The sequence below is a fragment of the Heterodontus francisci genome, chromosome 34, assembly GCF_036365525.1.
Source record: "Heterodontus francisci isolate sHetFra1 chromosome 34, sHetFra1.hap1, whole genome shotgun sequence".
Taxonomy (NCBI): domain Eukaryota; kingdom Metazoa; phylum Chordata; class Chondrichthyes; order Heterodontiformes; family Heterodontidae; genus Heterodontus; species Heterodontus francisci.
Window position 1 is genome coordinate 41490544 of NC_090404.1, and position 12518 is coordinate 41503061.

At 46.1% G+C, this 12518-nt stretch overlaps 1 non-coding gene across 1 annotated transcript; it reads right to left on the minus strand.

Moving 5' to 3' along the window:
* Positions 1-358: 358 nt before the first annotated feature.
* trnas-uga (transfer RNA serine (anticodon UGA)) lies at positions 359-442 on the minus strand. The gene has a single exon. It is a non-coding gene; the product is annotated as a tRNA-Ser (tRNA).
* Between the last annotated feature and the right edge of the window lie 12076 nt (positions 443-12518).

Genomic DNA, 12518 nt, shown 5'->3' on the forward strand with positions numbered 1-12518 from the left:
GACCGGCAGAGTTGCGAACCATTTGCTGTTTCTTTTTAATGTCAGTCACGTTTGTGAGAGTTGTCATCACAGTAAAAAAACTGATTACTTTCTGACCAGGAATCGAACCCAGAATGCGAGAGTGAATGCATTGAGCCCACACCACTCGAACACCAGTGAAGCTCACCCACGCCTTTCAATATTAGCTGCTTTTCCCATTTCTACACCTTCAACAGGCTGATTTGTTTGTTTATTTCTCACACATTTTTTGCCTTTTGTTCAGTTTATGACAAATCCACGATCTCTGATCGATACTGAGACATTTGAACATTTCCAACCAGCAAAGTGAGCAGTCAACTCAAGAAAAACGACACAAAGCCGCTGCAAGCAGGGTTTGAACCTGCGCAGGGAAATTCCCCATTGGATTTCAAGTCCAACGCCTTAACCACTCGGCCATCACAGCTCAGATGCTGTTTGCTCTTCTAATTAAATCATTGGTACAATGCATTAGACAATTGCTGAAATTAGACATATTCTGGGGAATCATTGTCTTTGAGCCTTGAGTTGAGTTGCATCTCCCAGTGTATGTTAAAATTCCCATGATGGAATCAGTGTAGTTTACAACACAGAAGGAATCCTCTCGACCCGCTGAGCCTGCACCGGCTCTTTGAAAAATCAGTCAGTTTAATCCCACAATCCAGCTTTTCCCCATCACCCTGGAAATCAGTCCTCTTCTCTTCTCGCTATTCTCTGTTTTATGGACCTCAGAAAATTATGTATCCGCGCTGCCACTGGTCCTTTAATTCCATCACTTTAATTTTTCTAACAAGTTGATTATGTGGTATTTCACCAAATGCTTTTTAAACTCCATCTCCACAACATCAATCACATTACCACTACCCTCATCAACTTTAGAGTGATACAGCTATGCAACACAGGAATAGGCCCTTCGGACCATCGTATCTGTGCCAGCTATCAAGCACCCATCTATTCTAATCCCATTTTGAGCACTTGGCCCGCAGCCTTGTATGCTATGGCGTTTCAAGTGCTCATCTAAATACTTATTAAATGTTGTGAGTATTCCTGCCGCTCCCACCCCTTCAGGTAGTGTGTTCCAGTTTCTTTCTCCATTAATTCATCACAGAACACATTTCATGAGAAAAACATCATCTGCCATGAAAACAAAACCCAGTTCATCAATTCACATCCCTTGGCAAAGAAGATTCCTCAAAGAAATATTGTCAACAACCCACCGCTGGCCTTCCAAAGGCCAGCCCTGCTTTTGTGGCATGTGTCTGCCGAGCGGTCGGACCTAACTGGATAGACTCAGTTCAAGGTCCAAATGAACATTGGTGTGAATGGAACGTGTGCAGCCTCGAAACAGCGGTGGTAACCGAGCGATGTTAACCGCTTTAAGACCGTGAAAGTGAATGTTACAGTCAGCTAAGCCGCAGTGAAATGAAATGGAAGCAAGTCAGTGTTAATAGTGGAAGGAATAATCTGAGAGAAGGGACGGGTTTGAATGTTGGAACGTGAAGCACAGGCATGTGTAAGTGAAATACTGTAAAAGGAGACAGTAGTTTTTTTTCACCATCAAGAAGAAATTCATTTTCAAGAAGTAAGGATTGGTTACTTGTTGCATTCCATTAGTTGGTGCAGCAGCCGGTTTAAGACATAAAGCAAGCTCTGTCTGGATTTGGAGTTGCTGTGACCACAACACAGAGTATTCACCATTATACATTCACAGTCCCACTGAAGCAGCTGCGATAGTCTAACACAATTGTTTGAGAAAGATCTTTTTCAGTGAAGAGGATTTCTCGACATAAGCTGCCTGATCTGCTGAATCTTTCTAACATGTCATGCTTTTATTTTGGACTTTCCACCTGAGCAGCTTTTCTGCTGATATGAGAAACAGCAAGGGTCCCAGCACCGATCCCTGTGGTGCACCATTGGTCACCGAGAGAACACAAATTATGACCGCATTGGGAATGGAACCCCAATTCAATGGAATTATGATCACTGAAACCCCGACTATCAACAACTTTGGGGGATGCCATTGACCAGAAACAGAACTGAATTAGCCACATACATACTGTGTCTACAACAGCGGGTCCGAGGCTGGGAATTCTGCAGCGATTAACCCAACACCTGACACCCCAAAGTCTGTCCGCCATCTACAAGACACAAGTCAGGAGTGTGATGGAATACTCTCCACTTACTTGAATGATATTGGAGCTGCATTCAGGAAGCTCAACATCATCCGGGACATATCAGCCCACTTGATTGGCAGCCCATCCACCACCACAAACATTCACTCCCTTTGCCACCAAAGCACAGTGGCAGCAGTGTGTATCATCTACAAGATACACTGCAGCAACTCACCACAACTCCTTTAACAACACTTTGCAATTCGACAGCACTTTGCGAACGCGTGACCTCTGCCACCTGGAAGGGCAAGGACAGCAGATGAGTGGGAACATCACTATCTGCAAGTTCCACTCCAGGCCACACACCAACCTGACTTGGAAATATATCACCGTTCCTTTACTGATATTGGATCAAAATCCTGGAACTCCCTCCCTAACAGCACTGTCCGTGCACGGACATCACATGGACTGCAGTGGTTCAAGAAGGCAGCTCACCACCACTTTCTCAAGGGAAATTAGGGATGGGCAATAAATGCTAGTCTTGCCAGCGATGCCCATATCCCATGAAATAAATTTTAAGAAGTCAGAAATGAAACAGAACTCAGCCAAATTAGTGGCACTGTTTTGTCCTGGCTGTCTCTCTTTAGGCTTTCATCACTCTTGGTGTTTATGACTGTTCACTCTGTGTGAGTCAATGTGGTTCACATTTTGGAACTTTGCAGCAGACATGTTTGCTGTTCCTTCCTCCTGTTCCTCCTAGATTATTTCTGCCTGTGTGTAACTGAGGCTGCGTTTTGGGTAGGTCCTGTCCAGGTGTCCTCATCACAGATGTTGCAGCACTTACTCTCCTTCCAGTCCTTTGTCTGGTGGCCTTCCTGCTTGCAGCTGCTTTGTATTTGGCCGCCACGTGCCCAGAATCTCCACATAACTGAATTTCCTCATCCCTGGGCATGATGAAAGGTGAAGGACAGCGAGGCGGTTTTGGAAAGTATTTGCACTTGGGAGTGCGAAAAATTGAATGGTACGAAAAGGAAAATCCAGTCTCCAGCTTTGTGAATCTTATGGGAAATGGAGTTGTTAATTTATTTTCGGGTTGTTCTTGGAACAGAGATTGCTGACGGGAGATCTGATTGAAATGTACAAGATGTTGAGGGGCCTGGATAGAGTGGAGGTGACTGGCCTATTTACTTTGGAAGAGAGATCAGAGACGAGGGGCATAGATTTAAAGTGATTGGTAGAAAAGTTAGAAGGGAGATGGGAGATGAGGAGAAGTCTTTTCACCCAGAGGGTGGTGAGGGTTTGGAACTTACTATCTAAATGGGTAGTTGGGGCAGAAACACTCGACTCATTCAAAAGGAGTCTGGATATTCACCATCTGCAGATGTTTCAGTAGCTGTGCTCTGAAACCCTCACAGTGCCTTTCAACAGGTAGATTCATGACAGAATGTGCACACTGGGAGAAAAGGAATGCTCCCTCACCATTTAAAATTGAGTACAATTTTTCTAGTTAGCTTCCTGTCCACAATGATCAAGTGAAAAAGACGTTTCTCTCTATTTACCCTCCTCATTCATTTCCTGATCCTAAAATACTCAATCAAATCACCCATTAACCTCCCAAAGTCTATGGAATGCAAGCCTATTTTAATTAATCACATCTCATAATTTAACCATTAGAGCCTTGGCTGCATTCTGGTGAAATTTCACTGCCCTGTTTCCAAGGCCAATGTGTATCCTTTATAATGTGCTGCGACCAAAACTATACACAGTATTCCAGGTATGGTCTAACCAGCATATTGTGCAGTTGAAGCCAAATTTCTCTTTTTACAACAGAATAGAATAGAATAACAAAATTGTTACAGTACAGAAGGAGATCCTATGGCCTTTCTTGTGCATCCTGTCTCTCTGCAAGAGCAACTCAGCTGGTCCAACACATCTGCATTTTCAACATAGCTCTGCAAATGTTTCTCTTCAGATAATTACCCATTATTTTTCTTCTTCCTTATTGGGATATGAGAGTCCCTGGCAATGCCAGCATTTACTGCCCATCAGTAATTGTGCTTGGGAAGGTGATGGTGAGCTGCCTTCTTGAACCGCTGAAGTCTATATGGGGAGGCACTCAGACCGTGATGTTAGGGAGGGAATTCCGGCATTTTGACCCAGCAATATAGTTCTAGGTCAAGATGCTGTGTGACTTGGAGGGAGGCATGCAGGTGGCGGTGTTCCCATGCATCTGCTGCTCTTGTCCTTCGAAGTGATACTGGTTGCAGGTTTGCAAGCAGTTGTGAAAGGAGCATTGGTGAGTTGCTGCGGTACATCATGTATATGGTACATACTGCTGCCACTGTGCACCATAGTGGAGCAAGTGAATGTTTAATGTGGTGGATAGGGTGATGATGAAGCAGGTTGGTTCGTCTTAGATGCTGTTGAACCTTCAGAGTGTGTTTGGGGCTGAAATCATGCAGGCAAGTGGAGAGCATTCCATCACACCCTGACTTCTGCCTTCTAGATGGTGGACAGGTTTTGGGGAGTTAGAAGATGAGTTGCAGAATTTCCAGCCCCGGACCCACTCCTGCAGCCACAGTATGTTTATCGCTGTTCCAGGTTTCTGGGCAAGGCTAATCCCCAGGATGTTGATGGTGGAGGATTCAGCGATGATAATGCCGTTGAACTTCAAGGGGAGATGTTTAGAATTTCTCTTGTTGGGGATGAAAATTGTCCAGCAATTGTGAGGTGTGACTGTAACTTGCCGTTTATCAGTTCAAGCTTGACTGTAGTCCAGGCCTTGCTGCATATGCATATGGACTGCTTCAGTGTCTGAGGAGTCGAGAATGGTACCAACCATAGTGCAATCATCAGCGAGCATCCCCACGTCTGACCTCGTGATGGAGGGACGGTCATTGATGAAGAATCTGAAGTTGATTGGGTCCAGGACAAGACTCTGAGGAACTCCTGCAATTATGTCCAGGAGCTGAGAATATTGACGCCCAACAACACAACCATCTGCCTTTTAAAATAGAAGTATAGAAGATAGGAGCAGGAGTAGGCCATTCGGCCCTTCGAGCCTGGTCCGCCATTCATTCTGATCATGGCTGATCATACAACTCACTAATCTGTTTCTGCTTTTCCCCCACATCCATCGATCCCTTTGAGCCCAAGAGCTTGAAAACATACAATGTTTTGACCTCAACTGCTTTCTGGGGGAGCGAATTCCACAGGTTCACCACTTTCTGGGTGAAGAAACGTCTCCTCATCTCAGTCCTGAATTTTTTTAAATTCATTCATGGGATGTGGGCGACGCTGGCCAGGCCAGCATTTATTGCCCATCCCTAATTGCCCTTGCTAAGGTGATGGTGATCTCCCTTCCTGAACCGCTGCAGTCCATTTGGTGCAGGTATACCCACACTGCTGTTCGGAAGGGAGTTCCAGGATTTTGACCAAGTGACAGTGAAGGAGCGGCGATATAGTTCCAAGTCAGGATGGTGTGTGACTTGGAGGGGAACTTGCAGGTGGTGGTGTTCCCATGTATTTGCTGCCCTTGTCCTTCTAGTTGGTAGATGTCGCGGGTTTGGAAGGTGCTGTCTAAGGAGCCTTGGTGCATTGCTGCAGTGCATCTTGTAGGTGGTACATACTGCTGCCACTGTGCGTCGGTGGTGGAGGGAGTGAATGTTTGTAGATGTGGTGACAATCAAGCGGGCTGCTTTGTCCTGGATGGTGTTGAGCTTCTTGAGTGTTGTTGGAGCTGCACCCATCCAGGCAAGTGGAGAGTATTCCATCACACTCCTGACTTATGCCTTGTAGATGGTGGGCAGGCTTTGGGGAGTCAGAAACTGAGTTACTCGCCTCAGGATTCCTAGCCTCTGACCTGCTCTTGTAGCCATGGTATTTATATGGCTACTCCAGTTCAGTTTCTGGTCAATGGTAACCCCTAGGATGTTGATAGTGGGGGAGTCAGCGATGGTAATGCTGTTGAATGTCAAGGGGAGATGGTTAGATTCTCTCTTGTTGGAGATGGACATTGTCTGGCACTTGTGTGGCGCGAATGTTACTTGCCACTTATCAGCCCAAGCCTGGATATTGTCCAGGTCTTGCTGCATTTCTACACGGACTGCTTCAGTATCTGAGGAGTCACGAATGGTGCTGAACATTGTGCAATCATCAGCGAACATTCCCACTTCTGACCTTATGATTGAAGGAAAGCCATTGATAAAGCAATTGAAGATGGTTGGGCCTAGGACACTACCCTGAGGAACTCCTGCAGTAATATCCTGGAGCTCAGATGATTGACCTCCAACAACCACAACCATCTTCCTTTGCACCAGGTATGACTCCAGACAGCGAAGGGCTTTCCCCCTGATTTCCCTTGACCTCAGTTTTGCCAGGGCTCCTTGATGCCATACTCAGTCAAAGGCTGCCTTGATGTCAAGGGCAGTCACTCTCACCTCACCTCTTGAGTTCAGCTCTTTTGTCCATGTTTGAACCAAGGCTATAATGAGGCCAGGAGCTGAGTGGCCCTGGCGGAACCCAAACTGAGTGTCACTGAGCAATGGTTTACCCCGTATCCTTAGACTATGACCACTGGTTCTGGACTCCCCCTCCATCGGGAACATCCTTCCTGCATCTACCCTGTCAAGGCCTGTTAGAAATTTATTGGTTTCTATGAGATCCCCCTCCCCACCCCCACACACACACAACCTGCCCCCACCCCACACCCACCACCCACCCCCGCCCCCACCCCTTCACTTTTCTGAACTCCAGCGAATATAATCCTAACCAATTCAATCTCTCATACGTCAGTCTCGCCATCCCAAAATTCAGTCTGGTACACCTTCGTTGCACTCCCTCGAGAGCAAGAACATCCTCCCTCAGATCAGGTGACCAAAACTGCTCAGTATTCCAGGTGTGGCCTCACCAAGGCCCTGTATAATTGCAGCAAGACATTCATGCTCCTGTACTCGAATCCTATCACAATGAAGGCCATTTTAACATTTGCATTTATTTAAACACCTGTTGCACCTGCATGCTTACGTTTAGCGACTGGCGAACGAGAACACCCAGGTCTCGTTGGATATTCTCCTCTCTCAGTTTTTTTGGCATTTAGATAATAATCTGCCTTCCTGTTTTTGCCACAAAGGTGGATAACATCACATTTATTCACATTATACTTCATCTGCCGTACATTAGTTTGATCAATTTGCTTACCCACTATTTTTTTCATGTTTGTACTTGTGGCTGTTCAATTTTCAGTCCGTTAACACCCTTTCTGTACGAATGCTTTGTCTTTCAACGCATAATTTATGTTTCATTGCTCCATGACCTTCTGGCCAACAATTCTGTGACCTTGTCCTATTTCCACCTTCTCCTTGTTATCTCTTGCCACACGCATACTTTACTTGCTTATGACCTTTTACATTTCTAATATTTGCCAGTTCTGAAGAAGGGTCACTGACCTGAAACGTTAACTTCTCTCTCCACAGATGCTGCCAGACCTGCTGAGTATTTCCAGCATTTCTTGTTTTTATTTCAAATACCCTGGATGTTTGTTTCCCATCTCTGGTCAGCCTGCAGCCATGTCTCCGTAATCCCAACGATATCATACCCGTTTACATCCAATTGCGCAATTAATTCATCCACTTTATTGTTCATACCGACCATTCCCTGGTGTGCAGCAAGGTTAGACTCAAACCCAAGAAGCTGCATCACTCCAAGCAGAATTTCTTATCCACAGCTGTTACATAAATTTCTAAATTCAACTTGAACAAGCCCTTCAAAACACTCCCACAGGGGATGCAGAGACCAAGTGGGCCCACATCAGAGATGCCATCTATGTGTCAGCTATGATCACCTATGGTAAATGTGTGAAGTAGAATGCAGACTGGTTTCAATCTCACTTTGAAGAGCTGGACTCTGTCATAGCCGCTAAGCGCATTGCACTGTTGAACTACAAGAAAGCCCCCAGCGAGCTAACAATTGTAGCACTTAAAGCAGCCAGAAATGCTGCACTAAGAACAGCCAGGCGCTGCGCAAATGACTACTGGCAACACCTATGCAGCCATATTCAGCTGGCCTCCGACACCGGAAGAATCAGAGATTATGTATGATGGCATTAAGAGAGCTTCTGGGCCAACAATCTAGAAGATCGCCCCCCTCCAATCTAAATCAGGGGACACAACCACTGACCAACGCAAACAAATGGACCTCTGGGTGGAGCACTACCTAGAACTGTACTCCAGGGAAAATATTGTCACTCAGACCGCCCTCAATGCAGCCCAGTCTCTGCCAGTCATGGATGAGCTGGACGTACAGCGAACAAAATCGGAACTCAGTGATGCCATTGATTCTCTGGCCAGCGGAAATGCCCCTGGGAAGGACAGCATTACCCCTGAAATAATCAAGAGTGCTAAGCCTGCTATACTCTCAGCACTCTGCAAACTGCTTTGCCTGTGCAGGGACAAGGGAGCAGTACCACAGGATATGCACGATGCCAATATCATCACCCTCTATAAGAACAAAGGTGACCGCGGTAACTGCAACAACTACTGTGGAGTCACCCTGCTCAGTATAGTCGGGAAGTCTTCGCTCCAGTCGCTTTAAACAGACTCCAGAAGCTGGCTGTGCGTGTCTACCCTGAGGCACAATGTGGCTTTCGAGCAGAGAGATTGATCATTGACATGCTGTTCTCCCTTCGTCAGCTACTGGAGAAAGGCCGTGAAAAACAGATGCCCCTCTACGTTGCTTTCATTGATCTCACCAAAGCCTTTGACCTCGTCAGCAGACGTGGTCTCTTCAGATTACTAGAAAAGATCGGATGTCCACCAAAGCTACAAAGTATCATCACATCATTCCATGACAATATGAAAGGCACAATCCAGTACAGCGGTGCCTCATCAGACCCCTTTCCTATCTTGAGTGGCGTGAAGCAGGACTGTGTTCTCGCACCAACACTGTTTGGGATCTTCTTCTCCCTGCTGCTCTCACATGCGTTCAAGTCTTCAGAAGAAGGAATTTTCCTCCACACAAGATCAGGTGGCAGGTTGTTCAATCTTTCCCGTCTAAGAGCGAAGACCAAAGTACGGAAAGTACTCATCAGGGAACTCCTCTTTGCTGACGATGCTGCATTAACATCTCACACTGGAGAGTGTCTGCAGAGTCTCATCGACAGGTTTGCGGCTGCCTACAACGAATTTGGCCGAACAATCAGCCTCAAGAAACTGAATATCATGGGACAGGACGTCAGAAATGCTCCATCAATCAATATCGGTGATCACGCTCTGGAAGTGGTTCAAGAGTTCACCTACCTAGGCTCAACTATCACCAGTAACCTGTCTCTCGATGCACAAATCAACAAGCGCATGGGAAAGGCTTCCACTGCTATGTCCAGACTGGCCAAGAGAGTGTGGGAAATGGCGCACTGACACGGAACACAAAGGTCCGAGTGTATCAAGCCTGTGTCCTCAGTACTTTGCTCTACAGCAGTGAGGCCTGGACAACGTATTTCAGCCAAGAGCGATGTTTCAATTCATTCCATGTTCGCTGCCTCCAGAGAATCCTTGGCATCAGGTGGCAGGACCGTATCTCCAACACAGAAGTCCTCGAGGCCGCCAACATCCCCAACTTATGCATCCTACAGACCCAGCGGTGCTTGAGATGGCTTGGCCATGTGAGCTGCATGGAAGATGGCAAGATCCCCAAGGACACATTGTGCAGTGAGCTCGTCACTGGTACCAGACCCACCAGCCGTCCATGTCTCTGCTTTCAAGATGTCTGCAAGCGCAACATGAAGTCCTGTGACATTGATCACACGTCGTTGGAGTCAGTTGCCAGTGATCGTCAGAGCTGGTGGGTAGCCATAAAGGCGGGGCTAAAGCGTGGTGAGTCGAAGAGACTGAGCAGTTGGCAGGAAAAAAGACAGAAATGCAAGGGGAGAGCCAACTGTGCAACAGCCCTGACAACCAATTTTATCTGCAGCACATGTGGAAGTGTCTGTCACTCTCGAATTGGCCTTTATAGCCACTCCAAGCACTGCTGCACAAAGCACTGACCACCTCCCGGCGCTTACCCATTGTATCTGGAGACAAGGAGGACAAAGAAGAAGATTGTTAATAATCCACACGTTAAGTCACAAAGACTTAAGGCTTGTCTTTTTAACATTACTTGTCTCCTTCCCACAATTTTTCACTGTGGCCCTGTTTGATTCTGGCCCTTGATTTCTCTGCCTATCACTTTTCTTATTCCCCTTTGGTTCTTTTCCTTGATCACCCTTCCTCTGGCTCCTTGCAAAGTTTCCCATCCCCCTGCCATTTTAGTTTAACCCTCCCCAACCACTCTGGCAAACACTGCCCCGAGGACATACCTTTGTGTTAGGTATGACTTCATCTCGGGGAGCGTTTCCCCTCTCTTTCCCATTGCCTCCAGTTTTGCTCGGGCTCCTTGATCCCATACTAGGTCTAATGTTACCTTGATGTCAAGGGCAGACACTGTCACCTCTCGAATACAGCTCTATTTTCCATGTTTGGCCAAGGTTGTAATGAAGTCTCGAATTGAGTGCCCCTGGTGGAATACAAACTGAGCATCGGTCAGCGATGTGTTACTGAGTAAGTGTTTATTGATAGCACTGTCGACGATACCTTCCACATTTTGCTGATGATTGAGAGTAGACTGATGGGGTAGTTAATGGGCGGATTGGACTTTTCCCGATTTTTGTAGACAGGACATAACTGGGCTAATTTCGCATTGTCAGGAAGATGTGCTTTTTGCAATTGTACTGAAACAACTTCTCTCAGGCCACAGCTGGTTCGAGAGCACAGATTTTCAGTATGACAGTTGGAATTGTGTCAGGGCCCATCGTGTTTTCTGTATTCAGTGCTTTCACCCGTCTCTTGATAGCACGTGGATTTAATGGAATTATCTAAAGGCTGGCATCAATGATGATAAGGACCAATCTTCTCTTCAACCCAGGACCGAATCCGCTTCCACCACACTTTCGGTATTGGACATAGCTGTGGCCCCAGCACTGATCCTTGAGGCACTCCACGAGTTACGGTCTGATATCTTGAAAATGCTCCATTTATCCCTACTCGTTGCTTTCTGTCCGCTAACCTCTAAGTCCACCTTGCATGCTAATATATCACTTCAATTCCATGAGCGATTATCCAGTGTATTAATCTTCGATGGTATCTTACCGAATGCCTTTTGGAAATCCAATTATACTACATTCCTGCCCTTTCAGTTACATCCTCAGAATGCTGGAATAAATCTGTCAATCAAGATTTCCATTCGGTAAAAACATGTTAACTTTGTTTGATCAGACAATGATTTTCCAAGTGCTTGTTAATACTTCCTTTTTCACAGAATAGAACATTTTCCAGACGACTGATGTTAGGCTAACTTGCCTGTAATTCCCCATACTACATGGTGAGTGCTCTAGCGCCAGTGGCGCAATCGGTTTGCGCGTGGTACTTATACAGCAGTGCAATGAATGAACTGTGCCGAGATTATGAGTTCGAGCCTCACCTGAAGCACCTAATTTTAGAAACGGGGTGCAATGAGAAACAGCTTCACACTGCAGAGAAGTTCGTCTGAACTGGCCTGAAGAAGGGATAGAAAACAACGATGAGGTGGCATTAAAGGAACAGGAGCCACGTGTGGTGAGTGCACTGCAAAACTTCATAGTCATTTGCAGCAGCGAAGGAGACAACTCGGTCCATGCCATCTCTGCACAGAGCAATGCAGTCAGGCTCGATGCCTGTAGCCCTGCAAGCTTACTTTTCTCAGAATTCCTCCTGAAGGCATTGATCATTTCTGACTCCACCACTCTTGTGGGCAGCGAGTTCCAGGTCATTATCACTTGAGATATAAAAACAGTGCTTCCTCATACTCCCCGCATCTTTTTTTTCCACAGAAGTGGCAATTTGTGGTCGCCACTCCTTGTGCCATTTGTTAATGGGAACACTTTTTCCTTGTCTAACTTATCCCAGCCAGTCATAATCTGGTACACTTCTATTAAATCTCCCCTCAATCTCTTTTGTTCTAAGGAGAACAAGCCAGCTCTGCCAACCTAACCTTGTAACTAAAATGCTCCATTCCTGGAACCCTTCTGTTAAATCTCCTCAGCACCCTCTCAAGGACCCTCATATCGTTCCTGAAATGTGGTGACAAGAACAGGACAGAGTTGTGGCTAACCAGAGCTTTATAGAGGTTCACCAAAATTGTACTGACTGCTTCTATTTATGAAGCCTAAGATTCCTTATGCTTTACTAACTATTCTCTCAATATATCTTGCCACCTTGAAAGATCTATGCACCTGCACCCCCAGGTCCCTCTGTTCCAGCACATTCTTTAGAATTATGCTATTACATCTACATTGCCTCTCCTTAATCCCTCTGTCAAAATGCA